The sequence below is a fragment of the Octopus bimaculoides genome, chromosome 10 (assembly GCF_046866305.1).
Source record: "Octopus bimaculoides isolate indiv1 chromosome 10, ASM4686630v1, whole genome shotgun sequence".
Lineage (NCBI taxonomy): Eukaryota > Metazoa > Mollusca > Cephalopoda > Octopoda > Octopodidae > Octopus > Octopus bimaculoides.
The window spans coordinates 41,103,430-41,118,170 of NC_142937.1; the positions used below are offsets into that span (position 1 = coordinate 41,103,430).

A 14,741-nucleotide genomic window follows, 5' to 3' on the forward strand; every position below is an offset into this window, starting at 1 on the left:
TACTCATATGCATAGACTGACTGGTGTGATGGTTGGTGACCGAGTTCGTTTAGTTACCATAGTAATTTAGTTACTCTCTCTCCCTTTATGTATGTGTGTGATATTAGAGTTGTAGTGGTGATGATGGTTACTGTCACAGCAGCTGATATACATAGTAACGATAGTTTATTATAATGCATTAATGAAGTAAAATGTATTGTCTCAGCAGGGATATATGGATAGCAAGACAGTATGTTAACGGTAGCTGATAATGTACACATTCACCCACATACTGTGCAACGTATGAGATGCATATTCATGCGTGTTACTTGTGTATGGAAATAAGTGTATGTGTATTTACTTATGAGTGTCTATGACCTGATTGTGCTGGAAGGAGATATATACAGTTATATGTGTGTGTGTGTGTGCGCTCCCCTCCTGCAACTTTATTTCCTCATGACTTTCTTAAAAATGCATATTTTATTATAACAAAATTTTTGTGAAGATGTTTTCGATTATATAGATTTATAATGTGTTGGGGAAAAAAAACCTCCTGACTTTCTCCATAATTTTGCTAAAAATACATAATCTTTGATGGAATTTTGCAAAGCAGCACATTTTCGAGAGCATACATTATGACTGTCAATAAAATTTAGGAAATTTTTTTTTTTTATTTGCAGGAGTTTTCTTTCATTCTCCACTACCACCAATTACTGTAACTTTAGCATTTTTCCTCCAGTTTTTTGTTTTGTTCAGATTTATGTTTGAAACATCAGCATTATATAATTCACACTATTGGAAACGTCTCTGCATACATATAAATACATTTTCATTTTATGTCTGCTTTCCATGCTGGCATGGGTTGGACAGTCATCACAAATCGAGTCATTTCTTATTGAGAGCTGCATCACCTGAAGGCTGGTGCTCGTATGTGTCATTTGTCTTGCTTTGTATACAGCTGGATGCCCTTCTTATACCAGCCAATTCATAGAGTTTATGGGACGCATTTTCTCTTGGTACTAACACTGCAGGTAGTATTATAAGTCCTCATTGAGACAGCGTTAAAAGGACTTCACAATCCTAGGTCCCTTAGCTCATTTGTCTACCATGAAGCAGTGTGTATTGTGCACTTTTCATGGCCCTAATACTGTTCACTCCAGTAGGAGTGTGGTAGGGTGCCTTGTACAGAGTCAAAGTTGGGTGTAATCAATAACTTACCATGTGTAAACCTAAATATATGTACATATATATGTATAAATATCGACATTAAATGTATATTTATCCTTGAATATATATATATGTGTATTAGTGTTTATCTCCCACACTGTTTGACAACCAGTACTGGTTTGTTTACATCCCCCAAAATAGCCATTCAGCAAAAGAGACCAATAGAATATGGACCGGACTTAAAAACTAATTAGTGGAATTCATTCTCGCTTAAATTTTTGTGACATAGTACCATTTTCAAGTCCTACATAACTATCTGAAGTCATTTAAATTTCATATAGCCATTATTTAATAACTTTATCAATACAAAGCCTTCACGACAGACATTTGTTTATTCACTAGTAGCAGACCACGTTAGTTGTGAATAAACATTCTTCCCCCAAACTGAATGTAATATTATTAAGATGCAAATGTTTAAAATAAAATCTAACGCTACATGCTCAACTCCTAACAACCCACTCTCTCTGAAGTACAAGTTAATAGGTAATACTTTCACTGCAGACAATAGTGTTTAGTATGGAAGAGAAGGTATAAAGATGCCTGGATCTTGTGGTTAGATGGTTTCAAATAGCATTAGATTTTCTTTCTTTATATTTGCATTATCATAATATCAAAGTTCAAGAGTTTTATATATGGAAGAGAGACATTAAATGATGATGATGATGATAGAGATAAGTGTGTGTGTGTGCATATGCATATTATTGATATATATAGTTGAATATATTGTATATATTATTGACATAAGTGTGTGTGTATGTGTATATATATATATATATATACACACATATTTTGATATATGTATATTGATGTGCATATTTATATATATATATACACACATATTTTGATATATGTATATTGATGTGCATATTTATATATATATATATATATAAATTGGTAGATAGAGACAGATGGATAGATAGATAAATTTATATATTCTGTCCCACTCATTGTTTTCATAATTTTGAATCGCATTGTTCAGTAGTAGATCCAACAAAAAGACCACAGGCCAGCTCCTTTTAGTGGCAAAAATATTCGGTTTCTTTTATATATGTATTTATGTGTGTGTATATATATATATATATATATATATATATATATATATATATATATATATAGCCAGAGGCTATACATAGAAAGAAGTGGCGATCAAGCAAATCTGGTTGGAAATAGATTCCTTGTAAAAAATGCAACAAAAAATCTTGATTAATCATGAAAAATGTGTAATATCATAAAAACTACAATGTAGGTCTTTCCAGTTTATGTTCACAAAAAAAAAAAAAAAAGGGTCAGTATACAATGTATTTGTGTACTCAAACGTATATCTTAGTATGTGTAAACTAATATATTTACTAATGAACCGCAACTAACCATAGGAAATATATGTTGGGAATTTATATATAAAGTATAATTTGTATACTGTCATGCATATGTGTTGGCTCTTGCCCTGTCAACAACTTGTCTGCTTGCTTTGCGCTTTTGAAGTCATGTGGAATAAGAGATCCCTTACTTAAAAAACAAGTAGGAGTTAATGACTGGAATGAGATCATAGTGTAAAACAAAGCCTCGTAACAGGTTTGTCTAACCCATCCTAGCATAGAAATTCATCAAACTAAACAAGTGGTAGCTTACATCCATCCATCCCTCTCTCTCTTTTTTTCTTTGCACATGCACACACATTTATACATTCACTTATTTTTTTAAGTCTTACATTATTCTCTTGGCCTGGTTTGCTGAAGTGCCAAAGTATGGACTCATAAATTAACACTGGTTGTCAAGCAGTATTGGGGCCCTGAAAATAAACACAAGGATGCATACACACACACACTCAAATGCATGTATGCATATGTGTGTGTGTAACATTTATTAATACATAAGCATTGCTCTATGTATTTTGCTTTGCCTATGCCTTTTCAGAAGATATATATATATATATATATATATATATATACAAACATGCTTACACATGTGCACTCACACACAAACAGAAGTTAAGAGTTAATGCTGAAACTATTTACTTCTGTCAGTCTTACACATGTTTCAGTGACTATTATGGATCCTAATTAGACTACCTTGAACAAGTTTATACATTATATATCCTCTCATCATCGAAGCAAAAGCGTGTAACTTTAACAATGTGCAGGTATATAAAATTACACCTTGCTTAAATTATTTCATTCTTTAATTTCTCATTATAATTTTCTCTTAAACATAAATCTGAATGACATAAGTAGATAATTTCAGCCAACTCCACTTGTTTTCTTTTCTTTGTATCCTCTGTGATCTTTGTAATTCTAGAGACCAGTAACAAAAGTGGGTGAATAATATGCAAGGATTCTTTTCACTGTATAAATATAGTCATGGAGTTCTAAATACTTTTTGTATGTTGTGCACCTTACTTCACTATGTAAAAAGTACACATAGATAGAGGCACTGTTGTGTGATAAGATACTCGCCCTAAGTGCATGGCACTGAGAGCAAGTGACTTCTGTTATAGCCTTGGGCTGACCAAAGCCTTGTGATGGCTTTGGTAGATGGAAATAGAAAGAAAGAAGCCTATTTTATACATACAGTAATCCCTTGCTATATCGTGTTCACCTATCTCAGTTTGTTATTTAAGCTTACGTCGATTCCTCCATGGTGTTGTTTTGTGTTTATAATAAAATAAATATATATAAATTATAGAAATAGTAGTAAAAGAATATACAGTACTGTTTTTACTTCACGGATTTTCACCTATCAAGGGGAGATTTGGAATGTAACACCTCGAGTTAGTCAAGCGATCACTGTGTGTGTGTGTGTATATGTGTGTGTATGTGTGTATGTGTATCACTGTGTGTCCTTGCGTCTATCCCCCACCATTGCTTGGTGGGTTTATGTTCCCATAACATACCAGTTCAGCAAAAGAAACTGATAGACTAAATACTAGCCTTAAAAATACTGGGTTTGACTCATTCTACTAAAATTCTTCAGCCCGGTGCCTTGGTGTGGCTGCAGTTTAATGACTGAAACAAAAAAATGTATACGTGTGTCTAATGGCCGAGTTGAGCAATATACATACATGCATATATATATATATATATATATATATATATATATATGCAGACAGTTTGATAGATAGATAGATAGATATACACACACTCACACTACTACTACTTATATTATGATATACAGACTGAATGTAAATATTAGATCTCTGTAATGTAATGTTATAAAGTGTTCCCTTGATGATCTGCTGCACCTAGAACATCAAATGCAGAGTTCCAAACAACTTCTATGATGAGATATATATAGGAACTAATGATGTGTGTGTGTGTGTGTGTGTTTCATCTATGCAGACGTGCACACTGTTTGCTTGTATCGTTTAGATGGAATTCGTAGAGGCAAATTTTCTAAGGCCATATACTCTTACTATTGCTACCTCTCACCTGTTTAGGTAATATTTCCTCATGGTCAAGACATATCTTTATGGAAGATTGAAAATGAATGACTCTGCTTATATGACAGTAACACACTACTATTTTGCTTTGTCAAGACAAGCAGACACTAACACACTCTCCCACTCGACAGGCTTCTTTCAGTTTCCATCTACCACCGGTACCTACTAGGCTTTGGGTAGCCTACAGCTTTTGTCAAAGACACTCGCTCAAGGTAACATGCAGTGGAACTGAACCCAAGACTGCATGAATGGGAAGCAAAGTTCATTATAACATAGCTGTGTCTGCAACCACACACACACTTGTGTTCTACGTTGAATGGTTCAATAAGATCCAACGAATTGAGGTTCTGTATTGTGCTCTAGTATCAGCTTCTGCAGCCAGAAGCCTTTCCTAACGTCAACCACTTTGCAGAGTATGCCGTTTTTTTTGGGTTTTTTTTCTTGCTCCGAGCACTGCAGATTGGAAGAAGTGCCAAATGTGGGCCCCGTAACTGAAGGAGAATAGAAGAGGGCATGGTATTTTAGTGAGTTGATGAGGAAGCGTCAAATAACATGAGTATAATAGAGAGGGTGGTAGTTGAGAGTAACAGAGTAAACACTATTGGTGGGGGTGGGGTGAGAGTTAGTGAGAAGGGCGGGGGCTCAGTGGCATTGTTTATAAGCTGAGTTGTAAGAGGTTGGGTCCAGGGCTAGCCAACATTATAAAGCGAATATGGACGGGAGATGTGAGTGAAATGGGAACGAGAGAGGGAGAAATAGATGAGTGTGACATGAAATCAGGAGAGACGTTAACGGAAAGGGGTTGGGTCCGATGGAGAGAAATGAGAGGAAGGCGTTTCGGATACAGAATAACCGGGGAAGAGGACAGTGACAGAAAATGAAGTGGAGGATCCGGGAGCAATAAATGTGTGTGTGTGTGTGTGCGCATGTACACTTTTTTTTAAATGTGTTATCTTTATATATTTGTGCTTAAAAGTGCATGTATATATATGTATATACATACATGTACAGATGTATGTATATTTGTGTGTCTATATACACCTATATAATCACACCCATGTATGCATGCTTATATGTATATGTGTGCGCGTGCACATGTGCATATGCTTGTGTATCCCGTGTTAATGTGGATGAAATGAGAAGTGCAACCTAGTGCATCCCATCTTTGTTATTTGTTCTTGTATTTGTTAGTATATCATCGCAGTCGATATCGGTTTGAATGAAGAGTTCCCTGTTTATGCCGGCCACAGTATTTGCTTAGGTCTATTCTGGCTCCGTTTAAACACGCACATATGCACTTTAAACATTAGCTACAGAACATAAACAGATGTAAATTTTCCAATTTTACGCGTGAATTAAAAAAAAAAAAAATTAATTAGTCTCGTGAATCTGTCCGAAGTCCCTCTCGATCTGTTATCTCCCGTCGTTGACACCATTGTTGATGATGATGATGATAGTGGTAATAGTAAACAAGAAGTCATCTGTTGTTCAGCTTGATATTCTACTGGATAAACGGACCACGATAAGACCTCTCCGTGTTGTCGCTCGACCAGCTACGAAATACATAATCGAATCTCTTTCAAATCACATCAGGATGTTTTAGAGAAGTACACATTCCATAATGCAAATTACGCATTCTGTTATATGGACCCGATTTCTTTTCACACAGGAAATGGATAGAATGGCCTCAGGTCTGATGCATGAGGAAGGGCTTATCTAAGGGTAAGCAATGAGATGTTTCGTGTATACTTGTATTCGTATACTTTGCTGTTTACGATGATAATGAATTCCCTTTTTTAAATACCATGTATTCTTCTCAAGTCGGTCGAGCTGCACTTATATGGTTATCGTGTTAAATAGCCTTCGAATTTAGAAATTGTTTTGGTTGTCAAGGTATTTCTCTCTCTCTCTCTCTCTCGGTACACACCAGTAACAGCTGACAAGAGTAGTAGTGGTGATAACTGTTGTAATCGTTATCGTAGAGGTGGCAGTGGAGGTAGGTGGTATATGTGTATCGGTAGTGCCACTCGGCTGCATCTCCAATCTTCCGACGAACGCGTAAAGCATGTGCCATTGCTCGCGTGTGTGTGCTGTCCATTCACTTTTCCGTCCTAACTAGCAAGTCAGCTGTGTCCCAAACGTACTAAACACAAATAAAGCAAGCAGACCAAAAGCCAACTAAACCAGCCAGCAAGTACTCTTGTACTATTTACATTTTGTTGTTTGCTGCTGTAACTGCTGCCGCCGCCGCTGCTGCTGCTGTTGTTGCAGCTGCTGCTATTACTGTAGCTGCTGCTGTTACTATAGCTGCTGCTGCTGTTTCTACCGCTTTCACTGCTGCTGCTGCTTCTTTCATTGGATCCGAGCCGCACAGCTTCACAGGACAGGGCTCTTTCACTTTGACGTTTTTTTTTTATAGTTATAATTACATACATATGTATGTACCTACACACACAAAAGAGTATGTATATATGTGTATATAAGATATGTATATATAGTAGAGAAAGAAAGCGGAAAGAGATCTCTTATTGAAATGAAAAAACGGAAAAAAAAAACTGCTTTCTGTGAGGGTTATTGAATAGTTTTTCATTGCAAGAGCGATTTAAGTCTGCTGCTACTGCAAACCGAGCGAGTGAGTGGCATCATTTCTTTTCCATTTTTTAAAATTGTTAATATCGTTGTTTATTGTCTTTTTTTCATGTTATCGTTCGGGCTTGAATTTTTGTTTTTAATTCTGCTTCTTTCTACCTCGATTTTGTGCTTCTTATCATCGCCTTTCATAAAAACCAATCCGTCCTACTACACAGATATATGTAATCGTGCCCTCTGCTTATCTATGTAATGATACCGAAACATACAATATTCCTTGATGTTCACACATGTAAAATGTGTTTATATACTATACATGAAAAAGAACGCATTTCGAAAACAGACAATATTTACATTTTGTTACCACCTCACATCTTTCTTATCAGGTTTGTTTTTGAACACGATGGTTTCAGGTGTGTGTGTGTTGCCACATGGAATATAGAACCATTATGCCGAATGCATTATATATATCAGTATATATCTACGTTGATGACAATCAAAACTGTATAGGATTCACCTAGTTTATATTTCCTGCTAATCCGTCGATGTGACTGCATGTATGTGTGTATATGAGCACATAAATATGCTGATACGGACCGAGCTAAAACCACAACCTGGATAATAATCGGTTTATACCTTCACTCTTACACGCACCTTCGCAAAGCGAAAGGAGGAAAAAAATGTGACTACAAGATCTCGTTGACTTTTTTTTTTTTTACGATGGCTTGGTTTTTATTTTATTATAATTTTACTCAAACACTTGAAAGGCGGTAGGTATATCGTGCCCGAAAACGAACTTTTACTCTCGTGTTTAAAAAATTTCCATCTGTATTATGTTGCAATTTTATACTTTGTTTATTTGGCCATCGGTGTTGTTGAGTAAACCTTGGTCGGCTATTTTTCAGCAGACTTATTAAATTAAGGCTCAGGGGACGATCGGATATGTGTAAGATATCTTGTGTTAAAAATCATATGTTGTCTTGATAAACAAAACTAAAAAAATATTCTATCCTGTCAACCAGTTAGTATTTAACCTTTTGTGGTTGATGAATTTGGATAACACAGCTGACTTGGGTGTTTTAGATGAAGAGTTTGTGTGTAATATGTTGAGATATTGCTGTTTACTGAAAGTTTCCTGTGTGCGTGTGTGAACATATATGTTTATATATTCTGGATTTAAACTGTTGGTAGTACTTTAACATTTAACTGGGTCAGCAGTTCCGTGGCTCTCGGTGTGTACATAAACGCACATTATTTTCATCAGAATTTTGTGACATACGATATCTCTGTTGGTAAAAAATCAGTTTAAATAGATTTTAAAATAGGTGTTGGTTGATGTTGGTCTGTTTTGATGAGGTGCATCTGGTCGTGACCATTAGGTTTATTCTGTCCAATGTGCAACCCTATATTTTTTTTTTATTTTTCTTCTTTAGATGCTAAGGTGAATTTCAATGAAATTTCAATGCTATGTCTGGTAATTTGAACAAAGACGTAGAGTTTCTTTCGTCATCAGGCATTATGAAAACATTTGTCTAGTCATCCGTGTGTGTGTGTTAACTCTGCAGCACTCCCTCTCAAATTTTATATATTGATTGTACTTTTGAGTGAAAAAACATTTTCGAAGTAGAAACGAATGATTTTGATTTTTTTTTTTGTCAACATTTGGAAATAATTTGTTCTTTGCATTTACTTTATTTTTTCTTTCTTAATTTAATTACTTATAATTCGCTGGTCCCATTCCCTGTTTTTAGTGAAACTCTTTTTTTCTTTCTTTCATTCACCAGTATTATAAATTTGTTGCCAGAGTTTATTGATAGTGGTGGTGGTGATGTTGTTTATTTCCTATTATTTTTGTCCCTTATATAAATAAATAGCAAAGTCAACAGAACTAATTGATATTTCGTTGTGGGAAATACGGCGTAAGAAAGGGTGGAGAGAGTGACTACTACCTTGCAGGTATCTTAATTTCTTGTTATCGGCAGATGACTTAATCGGATTAGCGTGTCGGCTTGCAAAAAAAAAGAGAAGAATTACAATAATAATAGTAATCATGATTTCTTGGGGTGGGGGGTAATTATTATAGTTAGGGAAAGTACAAAAGCGGAATACAAATAACAACAAACTAGAAACTGAGATATTCGCATCAATAACAATAAAGTCAAATGTGACATATACCAAAATCCATATACACCAACATTGTAACAAGATAGGATCCATAAAATAGAAGGCAATAGGATATCACAGGGGATATTCTAATTAACCTACACACTACCCTGGTATACTCTAGTACACGAAAGTCTTCGTTCAGTTCTTGACATCAGCCTACAGTCGCATACACTAAGCCCTTTTAACCACTTGAATTTCACCGTTCACACCTACACCTTCCTCTTGTAATTGTTTCTAGCGTAAGGTACAATGCCTGAAATTTGAGGGAGTGGTGGCATAGATAATCGATTACGTCGACGCCAGTACATGAATAATAACTTTTGTCTTATGGACACCCCGAATAGATGAAAGAAAGGCACACTTTGACCTCGGTGAAATTTTAACTCAGAACGATGGAACACCTACCACAAGGCATTTTTTTTCTGTCGCTCTGACAATTCTGAACAATAACTTTGATTTTGTCAATTTGAAAATGTAAATATGAGCTTCTCTGACGAGTGCATTATGTTATACAATCTGTGGGTGTTGTCCGGTACTTCAAGATGAGATGTATTGAAAATAACTATTTCTGTTGTTGCACCATCACATCACATGCTTTGTTATACAGTAAGCTCTGTATTATATGTGTACGATTGTAAATTTGGTTGTTGTTGTTCAGCCCCAGGTCATCTCTGGCCGAGCAAACTATGACCTTCACATTTTTTTCCTGCATACTACGTCCTTTTTTAAGTAAGACGGTAGGGTGCGGTTTGAAGAAGATTCGACTATTGTTTCTAACATGTCGAACGACCAGATAGATGTTCTATCGTCGGCCTGTTTTGATCCACTTGATAACCAACTAAATAAAGTGTGGTTACCATTGAAAGATGACAACAATGCGCACATGTTTCTTTATCTGCTTATTTCATAGTAACCAACTCTTGTACCGTCTCTTTACTGCTGCTACACATTGACAAAGCGTTATAATTCTGTCACAATGAATAGACCGCAGTTTCGCTTATGCATCAAGAATTACACAGTTGTTTCCCCTGGTTGAGCAGCGACTGCATATAAGTTGCTTTTAAACTTGGGACTAATAATTGTTCCATTTGAGGAGTATTTCAAATTACATTCCAAGTCACATGTGAGTGTTTAATTAATATACTGAGTATAATATTAAATTAGTTCTCTTTTTTCTTTTCTTCTTTTGTTTATTATATTGTGGGTTTTCAATCTATTGATGTACGTATATTATACGTGATTTTTGCGTATGACAAAGATGATGAAAAGTGCGTGCTTTTATATCCTGAAATATTTTGTATATTTCTGAACTTAGCACAAATCTAGCATCTTTTGGGAAAGATTTGTACATAATATAATGTATTAAGCATGCATATACTGACTGGTTATGCATGCATATTATTGTTTGTATAACTTAAGAACTCACTAGTAGCTGGTTCTTCAGCTATATACTAAGACTGATCCACAAGAAGCCACGTTAACCGTTCGACTTTGTAGAAATATAGTTAAATCCCCTTAAATTACATCTTATTATTTTAAAAATTACATCTTATTATTTTAAAAGAGAAAAAGTTACATTGGCTGATATAGTTTTGGTGTACAAACTGTTAAGTTAGTTTCTTCTCTGAATATAGATTTGCCCACTGAAGTTAAGACTGGACTAGTTAAAGATGTGTTTGTCATGTGAACTGACCATGAACGATGCACATAGAAAATTCATTTATACTTTATGACTTTTACTCAAACTTTTAGACTGAAACACCGTAGGCCTTTTAAATCAAAATTGAACTGTCTGCTTTGATGTGTGAGTGTGTATTTGAAAACATGTATGTGTATTTTGTTGGTATTTACCTCCCAAGTTTGACCTGGTCAAGCATTTTATCATCAGAAGTTCAATTGTGATTCACCAGTCATATTCCTATCTGTAGAGAGCTTATGAATGCATTATAGGAAGTAAAATAGTAGGGACTAATTTTGAGAACATTTGACCGCTATCTGTGGCATGTTAAACGGACCACATTGAAAATCATGGATGTGTGTATGTGTTGTATATATGTACCTGTGTATATAGGTGTGTATGCACATGCATGTATCTATAAAACACATTTTTTTTTTCCATGTTGGCTTGAGTTAAAGACTTACTTGTAGCAGTATTTTAGGGCTGGATGCTTTTTCTGTTGGCAATTCCAACCTGCCTTTCAAGTAAGGTATTCTTCCACAGATTTTAGGATATGCTGAGCTAGGGAATGTAAAAATTACACCACCATTTTTCTCGGACTGTATCCTATGAAAACACAGGATGTCAACATTCACACAATGATGGACTATAACCATGAAGCTGCTAATGATTTCAGAAAGTCTGAATTACACATCAGATAGTGAAATAAAATATCCATAAACGTAAAAATTTTAGGGGCTTTGTATGGTAGAGGATCCAGAATTGATCTCACTCGCACTACCTATGATTACACTTTCAAATGCTTGTTTTGTTAATCATAAGAAATTACATGTTGAGTGACTGGTAGAAAGCATTTATGTGCATGTAGCTAAGTTAGCTCCACCCAAGTACTGGTAACCTTTGTGTCCAAAAATGTGTATGTTTGCTGTCATTCTGAGTATCTATTTTAGGCAAATAAAGAAGGATGCAACCACTGTTACTTTCCCAAGTTGCATCATGCTTTTAAAAGTCACTTTTGTGTGTATTTAGATATATGTATGTGTGTGTGTGTGTATATATATATATATATATATATATATATATATATATATATATATATATATATATATACATACATACATACATATATGTATATATCATCTACTGTTTTGTACTTGGATTGGATCAAATAGAATTTGTTGAGACAGCTTTTCTGTAGTTTGATGCTTTCCAGTTGTCAGCCCTCACTTGCTTCCAAAAATAGAAATATTCCTCCATGGTTGGTCTTGTTTTTCCAAAGATTGGAGAAAAAGTATGATGATGACATTCTTTTGCAACTAATGCATGATGTGAAGGCAAAAGACACTAAACACTGTAAACATATAATATGGCTGGTCTCTTTCTTTTTCCATCTTCCAAATCCACTTGTTCACAGGGCTTTGGTTGGGTGAAACTTGTAAAAGAGACTTGCCTAAGGTGCTACACAGTGGGACCAAACTTGATGCCAAGTTGCTGGGAAGGAAACTTCTTAATCATGCCTACATGCTTTCTCCACCATGTGTTTTACTTCTATAACTTCACAGTGTGGTTATTTGTTTGTCTCTTCTCTCTCTTAATGTTTTTCCCATTTCAGCTTTGTTTTTTATTTATTATATCACCATCATCATTTTAAGGATCTATGCTATCTTGGGTTAGATGGAAATCATTGAGGCATATTTTCCATGATCAGTTACCTTTCCTGTCACCAAGCCTCACCTGTTTTCAAGTAACCCATTTCCTTTTTCCCATGAGTATGCTGTAAATGGAAGACACTCCTTGTATGTAGGTGATGTTTGTTTGCAACTATCCTGCAATATCAAGACAAGAGGACACCAACACAGGCACACAGGAGCTTCCTTGAGAGTTTTTACTTACCAAATCAATTCTCAAGGACCCCAATTACTTGGTTTGCAATTTGGTGCTAGTGTCTGGCTTTTTGGTCAAGTATATTGTATCATAGCTCTGGACTAACCAAAGTCTTGTGAGTAGATACCTTGGTAGAAAGAAACTGTATCAAAACCCATCGTATATATGTTCATGTATATGTCTTTGTGAAACATTGAAACTGTTTGGATAGTAGTGTTTCTTAATACTTCCCATAATACATACCCAGGATAACAAATCACACTGTTTATAAGAAGTATTCATTTTTTTCTACTCTAGGCACAAGCCCCAAAATTTTGGGGGAGAAGGGGCAGTCGATTAGATTGCCTCCAGTACGCAACTGGTACTTAATTTTTTCGACCCCGAAAGGATGAAAGGCAAAGTTCGCCAAAGTTGACTTTACCTTACATCCTTTCGGGGTTGATAAATTAAGTACCAGTTGCATATTGGGGTCGATCTAATTGACTGCCCCCTCTCCCCTAAAATTTCAGGGCTTGTGCCTAGAGTAGAAAAGAATACTTCCCATAAACAGTGTGATTTGTTATTTTGGGTATGTATTGTTTGAGAGAAGAAAATATACCTGACATGGAAAACCAAGGCTGGCTATAGGATGGGCCTCACACCAAGGATTATTACCTCAGTAAGGCTCATTCAGCCTAAGCTAGCTTAAAAAGAAGGCACTTGTGTACGTAACTGTGTGTATGAGTTGAGACAAGGCCATGCAATTTGGCACTTTGCTATATAAACACACAACACTGGGCTGAGTCCATTGTGAAACCTCTTTGGCAAGTGTGTGTTACCATAGCTTCATGTTGCCCCAAGATTTGTAAATGGAATTCTGACTCTAGCCCAGGATTACCATCTGGGAGCATATGTTTGTGAAATACTCAGCTACTTAGACATTAATTCAATGAAAAAGTAATACATTTGATTAAATAAATAACTGAATGCTTATCAAAACTAAGATCTATTTACTTTGTGTATCAATATGTATAAACATCTTATCTCTATATTGTAATAACCTATTTGGTTGGTTTATTTCTCCTGTCATGTTTACATTGCATAGAAATGGGGAAAGAGAGATACAGAGTGAGTCGACATAAGGAGTGCAAGGTTTAATGCTCATACTAGGCTTGGCAGCAGGTGGTGAGTAAAGGTAGGCTACACACACATGGTGAGAGAGAAAGCATCATAGAGACAGAGGAAGAGGAGGAGGAGAAGAAGAAGTGGTAAATGAGAAAGTACTTATGCAAAAGAGAAATTTGTTTTATCTAATTTTATTTTAAGGTAATAAATAATCTTCTTTTGAAAATTAGTATTTCATCAATTTGTATAAGCACCAGGAAATTTGATCAGTTAAATTATAATTATTGGATGTACATCCAAAGTTACCTGTCATAGAACTAGTAACACTCCAGTTGTTTTATAAGCGCTTAGATATCAATATTCTTACTCATGGTTTTGTAAGTTGTTTCAGTTTAGTTATGTAATAAATTTGTGTGTGAGAAATGAAACTTCTTACAGGGTATTTGGTTTAACCAAATATGATGTCATTTGAAGCTGTTTCTTTGTCAAAGCTACTTCTTTTTTTATGAAATTTAGTTTAAAAAATAGTATATTAGTAATTGAATTTCCGTATTTTTTTGTCCATCTCTGTTTTTTCAATAGCCCACACCTAAATGACACATTTCAAAAATATGATCATGTGAATTTTAACAAAAAAAAAATTTTTTTCATTCGAAGTTTTTAGGTTTGTCCTTTTGT

At 35.2% G+C, this 14,741-nt stretch overlaps 1 protein-coding gene across 6 annotated transcripts in view; it reads left to right on the plus strand.

Annotated features, from left to right (window-relative positions):
• LOC106881299 (uncharacterized) overlaps positions 1–14,741 on the plus strand; it is a 233,516-nt gene that overhangs the window by 144,714 nt on the left and 74,061 nt on the right. The window contains exon 1 of one of the 6 annotated variants that reach the window (XM_014931632.3): positions 4,375–7,274. The exons of 4 other annotated variants lie outside the window; for them this stretch is intronic. The gene's annotated coding sequence lies outside the window, so the exon portion shown is untranslated. Of the gene's footprint in view, positions 1–4,374; positions 7,275–7,485; positions 10,521–14,741 lie in introns of those variants that run through there. One more of the 6 variants, XM_052971138.2, reaches the window with a different exon arrangement.